At 42.0% G+C, this 13,326-nt stretch overlaps 1 protein-coding gene across 1 annotated transcript in view; it reads right to left on the minus strand.

Moving 5' to 3' along the window:
* The window catches only part of LOC126295177 (voltage-gated potassium channel subunit beta-2-like), a 1,066,574-nt gene extending 1,056,192 nt beyond the window's left edge, over positions 1-10,382 (minus strand). The window contains exon 1 of the mRNA XM_049987482.1: positions 9,975-10,382. The gene's annotated coding sequence lies outside the window, so the exon portion shown is untranslated. The remainder of the gene's footprint in view (positions 1-9,974) is intronic.
* Positions 10,383-13,326: the final 2,944 nt, after the last annotated feature.

Below are 13,326 nucleotides of genomic sequence, written 5' to 3' on the forward strand. Positions count from 1 at the left end.
CCACGGCTATTGCCCCGTGCTAATCCGTACATCAAATGGGCATCTGCCAACTCCGCATTTGTAAACATTGCACTGACTGCAAAACCACGTTCGTGATGAACGCTAACCTGTTGATGCTACGCACTGATGTGCTTGATGCTAGTACTGTAGAGCAGTGAGTCGCATGTCAACACAAGCACCGAAGTCAACATCCTTTATACATTTGATAAATACTTGTCAAACTATAAACACGTTTTTCTCAAAAACCAAGTGTTTCGGCATGGCAGTCGTCGCCCACGGTACAATTTCCATCCGATTTACTTGTTGACGTTGTAAGACGTGTATATTTTTATTGTCTATTGTCAAACCACAATTTAAGAAGGATGTTTATACGTTATTAATAGGATTAAGTAGGAATAATTAATATTTGTCGTCTTAGAAATAATTGTGGTAGCAGGGAATGTCTCCACCAAAGTATTGTTGGCAAGAGAGACCGCAAATTTATATAATTTTAAAAAGGGCAGGAGAGACTGCATATGGATACATTTTAAGAAAAGAGCGGGAAACACCGTGCATTGATGCATTTTGTAATGGTAGCAGGGATTGCCTGCACCAGAAAGCATTGTTGGCAGGAAAGACCGCACTTCAGCGTTCGTATGAAGTCAGCAGTAAGCGAGATGTGAAGCGAGTCGGTAGCAGGTCTGAAGCGAGAGGTTGAGAGGAGAGGTGTGCCTGCCAGCCACCAGCTATGATTTACAAGAGATTATAAACGGGTGTACAGAGCCATCAGCTAACTATTATCATAAGGGCAACTAATGTTATTAAATTATTTTCTTTGCAAAACTCAAGACTCCTGAAAGGAAGCTTGCGCATTGTTAGTTGTAAGATTATTGTAAAAGTAAGTCCCATCTGAACGTTTGTAAAATCATATCATTATCAGCAGTAAATATTTGAAGAAACGTTTTCAGAATATAATTAATGTTTGCCAGCAATGTTGCATTACTGATTGAAATCCATCCCAAAAACCATCAACGTAAAACTTTGAAAAATTTTATTGTTGTCAAGAAAAAGTGTAACTATGAATTACGTAACTTCAGTCAAATTAATTAACGAATAACGTCAGCTTTGCTATTAAAGAATAACGTCAGTTTTGGTACTAAATACAGCCACTTATTATGACAGCCCACCAGCAGCTAATAGAGTATACTAAACCAGAGTAAGTATATTCATGTCGCAGTTCGATGTAGCAGTCAGATGGCGATCCAGTAACAGTGAAAAAGGTAAGGAACAGTTTTGGGTTATTACAGATAACGACTGAGGGCCAAGACGACGACACATTCTATGTTTCGTCTAAATAATCAGAAAATCGCTTTCAATAAGCAGCAATTAAATTTGTATACGAAGATTGAGAAAGAGAATAAATTTTAAAGGGAAGATTTCATTTGTTGTTACTAAGCAAGAGAAAGAAATCGTAAGGGAAGGTTTCATAGGTTATTGTAGAAGGGAAGATTGAGTAACACAAAAGAGACAGAGGAGACAGGAAGGTTTCAGCAGCGAATGGCGACTATGATGTCTTTTAAGAAATCATTGAATTGTCTTCAGTCATGAGTCCCGCTTCCAACTGAGCCCCAATGACCACGATGACGCCTCTGGTGACGTCCCAGACTCCAGTGTGACTGTAGGCCACCATACTGCCCGACAGCCACGAGTGGTGACATGGAGTTCCGTTTCATTTCATAGCAGGAGACCTTTGGTTGTCATCTGCAACACCCCCACAGCACAGCGATACGTCGAAGATATTCTGCACCCCGATTTGTTGTCCTTGATGGCAAGCAATCCTGGGCTTGCATTCCAGCAAGATACGAGGGGCGTTTGAAAAGTCCGTGCAAACCCTTTCGATGGCACCACCAGCGCGTATCGGTGTCATAGAGTAAATATCTCTGGAGTGAGCATTCACATGCGCAGAACAGATTTTGTGTTGTCAACATACATGGCCGGCCTGGTCACGTGTTCTCGGGACGTCCTGCGTTTGTCCGTATAGCGCCCTGTGTATTCCGAATGTCACTACACCCCTAGTACAGACGGATTCTTTTCGTACGTGTCGTGGATTATTTTTACATGTTGCGCAGACATTTTAACAGTATCCATTTGATACCGGGAACAAACCAGCTACGTAACTTTTAAGGGCAAGTTATATTACATCCTGCTTCTTTGCGACAGGTGTCACAGTTCAGATGCACTCGATTTTTGGTAGTTTTCGGTATGATACGGCACTTTATAGTATTACAGAGCCCGACGTATATTTTTGCAATGATAGTCTCGCAAAACGACTTAACAGTACGCTATTACTTTTGCAAGTGTCCGAAAAACACCGAATTTGCCACACATTACCGATTATATCCCTGGTAATTCGTCCTTTTTTCTGCTATGTCTGCGTATTTATTTTCTCGTTCTTGCTACCTACCTAAGCACAGTTTTTCTGACTGGTGACATTTTGAAGTATTTATTTAACGCATTTTACATACTTGCTCCCAGTTTATTAAATAAATAGTAGACTGAGTAATCTATATACATAATCGACAAGTCACTGATAAATGTATGGAGGATAGTATTTGCTGAAACATCTAACCATTCCCTTTTCTGTTCTACCAGCAAATTTACGAGAGGAAGCGATTGTAAGCTTTTGTACGAACCGTAATGTCTATTATATAGTCATAAAATCGTAGAAAAATAGGTCTACAGAATCAGGCCTTAATTATAATGCGTCTCGAAATTTTTAAACGTATACAGTGTCTCTTACTAATATGATAACTATAATTAGAGCTACATAGTATGTACCCATGAAAAGTTGCTATTCCTCCTTTCACATATTTTTCTTTGCATCCTAGCAACAACAGTAATTCACTATTAGTATTACACTATCAACAAACGGTGAAACACAAGAAAACAGCTCTTGATATTATAAACTTCAAACGCTGCAGAAAGCACACACGCACAGCGAAGTCCCGAAAACACGTGACAATCCTGGTTTAATGTTGACAACATGCGCAGAACGCAGTGCTCACTCCAGAGATATTTAATCTATGATAGATGTCATGTTTAGTTAGTAGCATCTTTGGAAAGGACGCACACCAAGTTTCAGCCATATTGGTCTAATTCTTTCTGTCTGGCATTCGTGTGAATCGAGGAAGTCGAGTGATTGTCAAAAAAATTGACGAAAAATTCGCGTAGTGATTAAACATTACTTTGTGAAATGCAAAAGGAGACTAAAGAGAAGCTTAGCAAACATTGCGGTGATCAGAACAGTTTATAAGTGGTTTCAAAATTTTCAGAGTGGCCATAAGGTACAAGTGACGCTGAACGTTCTGGACGCCCTGTGGAGGTTACGACTCCAGAAACCATTGATAAAATCCGTGATATGGTGATGGATGACAGACAACAATTTAAACAATGGGTTACCAAGGGAGAATCTGCTCCAAAAAAAGGGCGAAGACCACTCTTTCGGCCGATAAGGTTTTGGCGACTGTCTTTTGGGTTTCGTAAGGGATAATCCTCATCGACTATGTGGAAAAGGGTAAAACTATTACAGGTGCATATTATTCATCGTTATTGGACCGTTAGAAAACCGAGCTGCAAGAAGAACGCCGGCGATTGAATCGCAAAAAAGTACTTTCCCAACACAATGCACCAGCACACACCTCAGCAGTTGTGATCGCAAAATTAATGGAAATAGGATTCCAACTCGTTTCACATCCCACCTATTCTCCAGACTTGGCTCCCTCAGAGTACTATTTGTTTCCCAGTCTGAAGAAATGGCTGGCGGGACAAACATTTTATTCAAACGAGGAGGTGATTGCAGCAAGTAATAGCTATTTTGCAGACTTGGACAGTTCCTATTCTTCGAAAGGGATCAACAAACTAGAACAGCGTCGGACGAAGTGTGGAAGTCTAAAAGGAGACTACGTCGAAAAAAAAATTAGCCCAAACACGTCAATAGTTTTTATTTTTGTACGGACTTTTCAAACGCCCTTCGTTATACCCGCCCGCACACCACGAGAGTTTCTGCTTCTCGTCTTCATGCTTGCTAAACCCTACATTGACCAGCAAGGTCGCCGGATGTTTCTCCAGTTGAAGACGTTTGAGGAGTTATGGACAGGGCTCTCCAAACATCTGAGGACTTTGACTATCTAACTCGCCCACTGGACTGAATGTGACACGACATGCCTCATGAGAAATCCAACAACTCTTCTAATCAGCGCCAAGCCCAATAGCTGCTTCCGTATGTACCAGAGATTTGCCACCGTGTTATTCACTTACTCAATTCGTGAAGCTCTTTCTCTTGAATAAATTATTCACTTTTCCTGAAAGTATAATCATTTATTTGTCTGCACGTGTCCATCATATCTGCCGATTCCGTCTCAAAAGAGCAAAAGGCCGCTGGACCTGATGGGATACCAGTTCGATTTTACACAGAGTACGCCAAGGAACTTGCCACCCTTCTTGCAGCGGTGTACCGTAGGTCTCTAGAAGAGCGAAGCGTTCCAAAGGACTGGAAAAGAGCACAGGTCATCCCCGTTTTCAAGAAGGGACGTCGAACAGATGTGCAGAACTATAGACCTATATCTCTAACGTCGATCAGTTGTAGAATTTTGGAACACGTATTATGTTCGAGTATAATGACTTTTCTGGAGACTAGAAATCTACTCTGTAGGAATCAGCTTGGATTTCGAAAAAGACGATCGCGCTATTCGTCCACGAGACTCAGAGGGCCTTAGACACGGGTTCACAGGTAGATGCCGTGTTTCTTGACTTCCGCAAGGCGTTCGATACAGTTCCCCACAGTCGTTTAATGAACAAAGTAAGAGAATACAGAGTATCAGACCAATTGTGTGATTGGATTGAAGAGTTCCTAGATAACAGAACGCAGCATATTCTCAGTGGAGAGAAGTCTTCCGAAGTAACAGTGATTTCAGGTGTGCCGCAGGGGAGTGTCGTAGGACCGTTGCTATTCACAATATACATAAATGACCTTGTGGATGACATCGGAAGTTCACTGAGGCTTTTCGCAGATGATGCTGTGGTATATCGAGAGGTTGTAACAATGGAAAATTGTACGGAAATGCAGGAGGATGTGCAGCGAATTGGCGCATGGTGCAAGGAATGGCAATTGAATCTCAATGTAGACAAGTGTAATGTGCTGCGAATAAACTGAAAGAAAGATCCCTTATCATTTAGCTACAATATAGCAGGTCAGCAACTGGAAGCAGCTAATTCCATAAATTATCTGGGTGTGCTCATTAGGAGTGATTTAAAATGGAATGATAATATAAAGTTGATCGTCGGTAAAGCAGATGCCAGACTGAAATTCATTGGTAGAATCCTAAGGAAATGCATTCCGAAAACAAAGGAAGTAGGCTACAGTACGCTTGTTCGGCCACTGCTCGAATACTGCTCACAGGTGAGTGATCCGTACCAGATAGGGTTGATAGAAGAGTGACAGAAGATCCAACTAAGGGCAGCGGACTTCGTTACAGGTTCATTTAGTAATCGCGAAAGCGTTACGGAGATGACAGATAAACTCCAGTGGAAGACTCGGCAGGAGAGACGCTCAGTAACCCGGTACGGGCATTTGTTGAAGTTGCGAGAACATACCTTCACCGAGGAGTCAAGCTGTATATTGCTCCCTCCTACGTATATCTCGCGAAGAGACCGTGAGGATACAATCAGGGAGATTAGAGCCCACACAGAAGCATACCGACAATCCTTCTTTACGCGAACAATACCATACTGGGATAGAAGGGAGAACTGATAGAGGTACTCAAGGTACCCTCTGCCACACGCCGTCAGGTGGCTTGCGGAGTATGGATGTAGATGTAGATTTTTATTATTGCTTGAAGTTCCGTAGTTTTATTTCTTTTCTGAGAGTGTGTGTGGACGTGAATAACAAAGATATAAAATGTTAAAACGTTTGTGTTATGTATAAAACATTAAGACTTTTCATGTAAAAATTCGGAGGCATTACTTTTCAGCACACCCTCGAAGTTTAGTCAAGTTGTGTAGGTTTCACAACTGATTGGGCACGAGCTATGTCTGCTGTTCATACAGTAGATGCTTAGTCGCCAAAGCTGATTGAGCTGCTTCCTTGTTTCGGTGAACATATTACAGCATACACAGAGATCTACATCTCCATCTACAATTACATGGGGTCTGCAAATCACATTTAAGTGCCTGGCAGAGGGTTCATCGAACCACCTTTACAATTCTCTATTATTCCAATCTCGTATAGCACGCGGAAAGAATGGACACCTATATCTTTCAGTACGAGCTCTGATTTCCCTTATTTTATCGTGGTGATCGTTCCTCCCTATGTAGGTCGCTGTCAACAAAATATTGTCCCAGGAGAAAGTTGGTGATTGGAATTTCGTGAGAATATTCCGTCGCAATGAAAAACTCCTTTCTTTTAATGATTTCCAGCCCATATCCTGTATCATTTCAGTGACTCTATCCCATATTTCGCGATAATACAAAACGTGCTGGCTTTCTTTCAACTTTTTCGATGTACTCCGTCAGTGCTATCTGGTAAGGATCCCACACCGCGCAGCAGTAGTCTAAAAGAGGACGGACAAGCGTAGTGTAGTAGGTCTGTTACATTTTCTATGTGTCCTGCCGATAAAACGCAGTCTTTGGTTAGCCTTCCCCACAACATTTGCTATGTGTTCCTTCCAATTTAAGTTGTTGGTAATTGTAATGCCTAGGTATTTAGCTGAATTTACGGCATTTAGAATTTATTGATTTATCGTGTAACCGAATTTTAACGAGTTCCTTTTAGCACTCATGTGGATGACCTCACACTTTTCGTAGGATCAACTGCCACTTTTCGCACCATTCAGATATTTTTTTCTAAATCATTTGCACTTTTTTTGATCTTCTGATGATGACTTTATTAGTCGATAAACGACAGCGTCTACTGCAAACAACCGAAGACGGCTGCTTAGATTGTCTCCCAAATCGTTCATGTAGATAAGGAACAGCAAAGGGCCTATAACACTACATTGGGTTGAAATGGCTCTGAGCACTAAGGGACTTAACATCTGGGGTCATCAGTCCCCTAGAACTTAGAACTACTTAAACCTAACTAACCTAAGGACATCACACACATCCATGCCCAAGGCAGGATTCGAACCAGCGACCGTAGCGGTCCCGCGGTTCTTGACTGTAGCGCCTAGAACCGCTCGGCCACTCCGACCGGCACTACATTTGGGAACGCCTGAAATCACTTCTGTTTTACTCGATGACTTTCCGTCAATTACTACGAACTGTGACCTCTCTCACAGGAAATCACAAATCCAGTCACATAACTGAGACCATATTCCCTAAGCAATTCCACTATGAGCCGCTTGTACAGTGTCAAAAGCCTTCCGGAAATCCAGAAATACGGAATCGATCTGAAATTCCTTGTGAAAAGCACTCAACACTTCGTGTGAATAAAGAGCTAGTTGTGTTTTACAGGACCTATGTTTTCTAAACCCAAGTTGACTGTGTGACAACAGATCGTTTTCTTCTAGGTAATGCATAATGTTCAAACACAATATATGTTCTAAAATCCTGCTGCATATCGACGTTAACGATATAGGCCTGTAATTTTGTGGATTACTCCTACTACCTTTCTTGAATATTGGTGTGACCTGTCCAACTTTCCAGTCTTTGGGTACGGATCTTTCGTCGGGCGAACGGTTGTATATGATTGTTAAGTATTGAGCTAATGCATCAGAATACTCCGAAAGGAACCTAACTGGGATACAGTGTGGACCAGAAGACTTGGCTTTAGTTGGCCTAAGTGATTTAAGTTGCTTCACTACTCCGAGGATGCTCTTGTAGTTACAGTTTGGGCGAGTGTCCCAAAAAGCTCTTGACGATGCACTTAAAATCGCCAACTCCATTAAAGCAAGGCCTAAAAACACGACTATTGGTGTTCACCGTCATAAAATGGGCAGCGACCATAACATCTTTAATTCACTGAGAAATTCGGTGACTGTCGAGGCGTAAGGTATTGTCAGGATTTAACTTACGAGTGGACAGTGTGGTAGAAAATTTGCAAGGTCCTACTTAGTGTGTGATCGATGAAAAGAGGTTCACACGGTTGCCATATTTGGTGTATGTTTTCGGTGCTCTCAGCATTCTCGGCTTAACTCTGAAGGGCAACGACATTCATAAATTTTTGTGCAAGACAAAGTAGAAGCAATCATGAGACTTCAATGATTGGCTCAGAAAGTGGAACAAGGTTCCTTCGACGAGTTTTCACTCTTAGAAGATTTTCTGGAGGCCAATGAAATTGATAAAACAGCTGCAGCCGTACCAGATCTCTTCAAAACTTTGACCTACGGTAATTTAAAATCATATATTTCCCTAAATTTTATTCAGATATCTAAATAGGCCTAATGTAAATACTAAGTCCTTCAAAAACTGAATTTCTCAAACTTATAGATTTTTAAAACTAATAATTAATAGGGCAGTATATAAGCGTTTTCATGTTTCTTTTAGGAATTACTTCCCTAGAGCTGAGGGCGAAATTCAGCAAATCAAAAATCACTTTGAAGAACATTGTCATCAATCGATAAAGAGTCTTTAGTTGAAATATCACGTAAACAGACTCTAAAATAGTTTTCTGAAACAGCACAATTGGTCTCTTTTTGGATGAGTACCATTACTTTTGGAAAAAATAAGTACATGAATAGATTGAATGTAGACAGTGATCTGAGACTAAAATTAAGTTTTAATCGAAGTATCGAGTCTCTCGTGGGGGACAAAAACTACTAAAAATTCCTTTGAGTTATTTTTCACCCTGAGCACTAGATTTCGAGTTTTTACATATGATTCTGACAGCTAAGTGAATAGAAAAAACATTGATATTTTTCAGTCCTTCTTGTACAGTATCTTTTATTAATTAGGCCAACTGACAAGTGCATGTGATATATGTGTGTGTGTTTATATATTGTATATTTAGTCAATAGTTCTCTAAGCTTTTTTTCTTTTACAAAATAGTCTGCACAGCTAAAAAGACTGGGAACGGCTACTGTATACTTTTCCAAGTCGAATACAACAGGCGATAGCGATGTGCTTAACATTTTTTTAATCTCTCATACAGAGTAACATCTCAGTGTCATTAAATAACTCGGCGACGTAAACAAAATTGACAATTACGTCCAGCACGACAAAACACTAAATATACACAATGACCAGGGACGCCCACAGGGTTTCATGTCAGTAGGGGCAAAACATTTTTCCTCGTACATGTCATTTATTTATTTTGTGGCCATTGTTATCAGCTCATAATATTCTACTATTACTTTCAGCAGTGCACTCTGAGTACCTGGTCATTGTTTTAAACATAAACAAACTGACAGCATTCTTATAGCAAACTAGTTTCCATATTCCTAGATTTTAAGTTTTCCCATACTTTGCGCTGTTTTTTGTTGGCCCGTAGTAAACCCTATTTCCTGAATTAACTGTCTTCCTGGCGTTAAAAATTTCATATCGATGACATTCCGCACATTTTGCTATTTTGAAAAGCTACGGCAAGCTTCAACATTTCAGTTCCAAACACCGACAAATTTTTTCATTGTTCTAGTTCATTTGATAACTGACTAAATGATTTAATCATTTTTGCGTCATTTTATCGAATTTTCGGATAATTTTTGTGACAACTTGCGGGCTTTTTAGATAACAAAAATCCGGACCCTGCGCTTAGAGGTCATTTTTCATGTTCGTAAATGAATTCTCATCAAGTGCAGCTGCCCCCACTGATCTTACCCTACGGGCGCCCCTGTTAATGATATAATAAACACGCTAGATAGCTGACAGTTTCTCAGGAATATGTAATTTCACATTTGGTGCTGCAGAATGTAAAAGACAAGAAATCAACATGCACTTCTTGCCAAATATGATGGATCAGTAACGAGAAATGAAGAAAAATACGTGGTTGTTTTTTCACCCACTTTCTAGTCGAACGTAGTGACGTCTCGAAAAATCCATCAGAGTCAGTCGGCGAATAGCCCCTCTATTCCGCGCGGAGGTTTCACTAACAGAGCAAAAATGACTGAGTGCGAGAGGTGGCAGCGCAGTGCTTCGCTTCCCTGCACTTCGGAATTTGTCGCGGGCTAGCGATAGAAGCAACGCTGGTGCGGAAAGGGAGCTGATTTACGAAACAGGCGAACGCGGCGTTTAGTTCACACGGAGATACACGAGCCGACTGCGCACCGGACGGAAGGCAATAAATGGCGAGAAAAGAGTTGCATAGCCCCGTGTCACTTCCGCCGCCCGATATTCGCGCGGGAAAATTTCTCGCGGGCTCACGCGCCGGCCTGTCAAACGTCAACACGGAACCCCGCGCGATGTTACCTCGGTGGGAGTCGGCGGTAGACTAAACGCAGCCTCCTGCTACCACTGCGCGCCCGAGTCTACCCCCACCACTGCACCTCACCCCCACCAACGCGCCGCGCAGCTCGCCCGGGCGAGTCCCCGGGAAAATGCGCGGACGCGGGAAGCGAGCATCCCGCCATCTCTGGGTCACCGCTCGAACTGCTAGCACCAGCGACGCCGCTAGCGGAACGAGTCGGAACTACGTGCGCTGCTGTGAATGCGTCGCCCTGTTAAAAGCATTCGCTGCGCCCTTTGTTTGCTTTTCTCTTCACTTCCTAGCCCCGTCTTTTGCTTCCTTTTACAGACGCGTCTCGCCGCATCCCCAAGGATATTCCCTTCCGTAATCACGTGCGCTTCTAAGCGCTCCTTTTAACTCCTGTTCCACGCCAATTTCGCTAATGCGTACGGGCGGAAGCACTTTAGAAAAAGTTTTTAGGGCTCCGCGCGGCGACAATGGAGAAATAACGAAACCGACGCTCGCATGCAGATCTGCTGACGTCAGCATCACTTCTGCCGCAGGCGTAGGCACATTCCTCTCCACATCTGCTTCTTCGTTCACACCAACAATCCACTCTAAAGCCGTCGGCACACGGAACGTGCTGTCGAACGTTAACGTGGAGCGTGCCAAGTTCAACGTGCTGCTGAACGCTCGGGAGCGATGCGACTTGTGCACACGGCACGTGGGCCGCAACGTGGCATACGCGATCGCAACGCACTCCAGCGGCAGTCGCGGGATGTTTCTAGTTCGTAAATCACACTGTTTACCCAACGGGCGCGCGTAAAATTCCCACGTTAGCTCTATTGAAACGCACATTTCCTCCATCGTCCACGAAAAGGAAAGTACCACATCCAATCAATAAGGACACAGGCTTATAAAAGTTCCATCACAAACAGTGTGGTACAAGTTAGAAATACTTCTCCGCATAAGATTAACATTATTTCATCATTCCCACATTTTAGTAAAACTCCAAGGTCAGTCGTACTTGGTCACTGTTCCTACCCAGTAGCAGAATCTCTGCAACATGTCGGGTGACCAGAATAATAATCCGCACATGTCCTCCTTCTTTAGCTCTTTGTCCGGGGGCCGGGCAGATTTTTACAGTGTCCGGCTTTTACGCAAAGTTGAGCGTAATACAGTTAAATTTACAATTCGTCCCGTTCTATTTGCTCTTTTCTTAAATACTTTAACTGTTAGCACACTCTTCGTGATAAACACCGACGAAAGCGGTAGTAGGTGGCACCTGTATAGTCGATGCTATCGTTCTTTGTCGGTCGGAGTGGCCGAGCGGTTCTAGGCGTTACAGTCTGGAACCGCGCGACCGCTATGGTCGCAGGTTCGAATCCTGCCTCGGGCATGGATGTGTGCGCTGTCCTTAGGTTAGTTAGGTTTAACTAGTTCTGTTCTAGGGGACTGATAACCTCAGCAGTTAAGTCCCATAGTGCTCAGAGCAATTTGAACCATTTTTTTATGTTGTCGTTGATCGACCTATGAGCGAATGAAAATATCGTAATTTTTAACCAAGTGAGTTACGTAAAATATTTGGTCATGCCTAAAGGAAATTGTACATTTTCTGAAGTCCTTTCTTGCAAATATCCGGCTTTAAAGAAAGGGAGAAATGAATTTGAAGGGGAATGTAAGATATGTGGAGCTGGAACGTACGTCTCAGTGGCCAATAAAGGTAAGAAATAACTAGACAGATTAACTGTCGTGGTTTTATTTCATGGTTGCATAGTCATTCAATTTATTTGCATTCGGAAGGTTAAAGTTCAGTTTACATGTCGTCAGCTGCTGCTTGAATTGTAGATGTTGGTGGCGGTGCGTCGAATTAAGGGAGGTGAATGGTCGTACGTTTTTCGCTTAGTAAACAGTTCCGTGTTGTTGACATGTCAAAACAATTGACGCCATACTTTCACCACAATCAATGTTTTTAATTTTTTTATGTTTCTCAGTCAAGCACCACCTGACCATCAGCAACAAATAACTTCTTGTTTTACCGGTAATTCCCGGCAGCCACGTGACTTGTCCAAAGCTGACGAGTGGTATCGTCATCTGCAGTTGATCCGTTTCATGTGTCCTCTTTTTTCTTCTTTTGTCCTCCTTTTTGAAGCTGTTTTTCCCCCTTTTGAAACAATTGCATCTGGTCACCCTAGCAAAATGTGAATTACGAGGCGTAAAAGAAAAAGGAGCAAAATATCTTTATACAAGTAGCGCAAGCTGTCCTGTGGATTAAGCCAATCGAACAAAGTCACCCCTCAAAAAAAGGTGAACTTATATTTACATAACATCAGATGTTATAGCATATACTTATATTAAACGAATAATAAAGTATCAGAACCTAATAAAAACGCGAATGTTAGGGAAAAAAAATTTGGTTGTGTTAAGGCGCGAACCACCGCCCAAAGAAAAACTCATTACTGGATAGACGCGCTACTCATTACGCTTTTCTTTCTGTTGTCGATCGTTTGTTTGGTCGTTGCGGACATCACAAGACATCCGTTCAACTTGATCGTTGATTCTTTCACTCACTTTTTTTTTATTACATAAAGCACACAGCCCTCTGATCGAACGCACGCCTTTTTTTTTCGCTGAGCTACCGTGACGGCTACGCTAAACAATCAACATACTTTTAATACTTAATCACACTGTTTTATTCCTTGCTAAACACGTTAATCGTAGATAATTATGTTACAAATTGAAATTTAATCATAACAAATTGTACCACGAACAATGAATTTTGGGTGGATTTTCAGTGTGTCACTGCCTTCAAACAGCCTACTCTCATAATACGCAAGTTACAATAATTCTTTTGCCACGAATACGATGTACGTAATTATTTAATTAGAACGAATAACACAGCTAACAACGGGTTTTCGGTGATTCTGTTTGCTGGTGCTCGGAAACGGCATCTATACCTATAGGCTTGAAAT

The sequence above is a fragment of the Schistocerca gregaria genome, chromosome 11 (genome assembly GCF_023897955.1).
Source record: "Schistocerca gregaria isolate iqSchGreg1 chromosome 11, iqSchGreg1.2, whole genome shotgun sequence".
Lineage (NCBI taxonomy): Eukaryota > Metazoa > Arthropoda > Insecta > Orthoptera > Acrididae > Schistocerca > Schistocerca gregaria.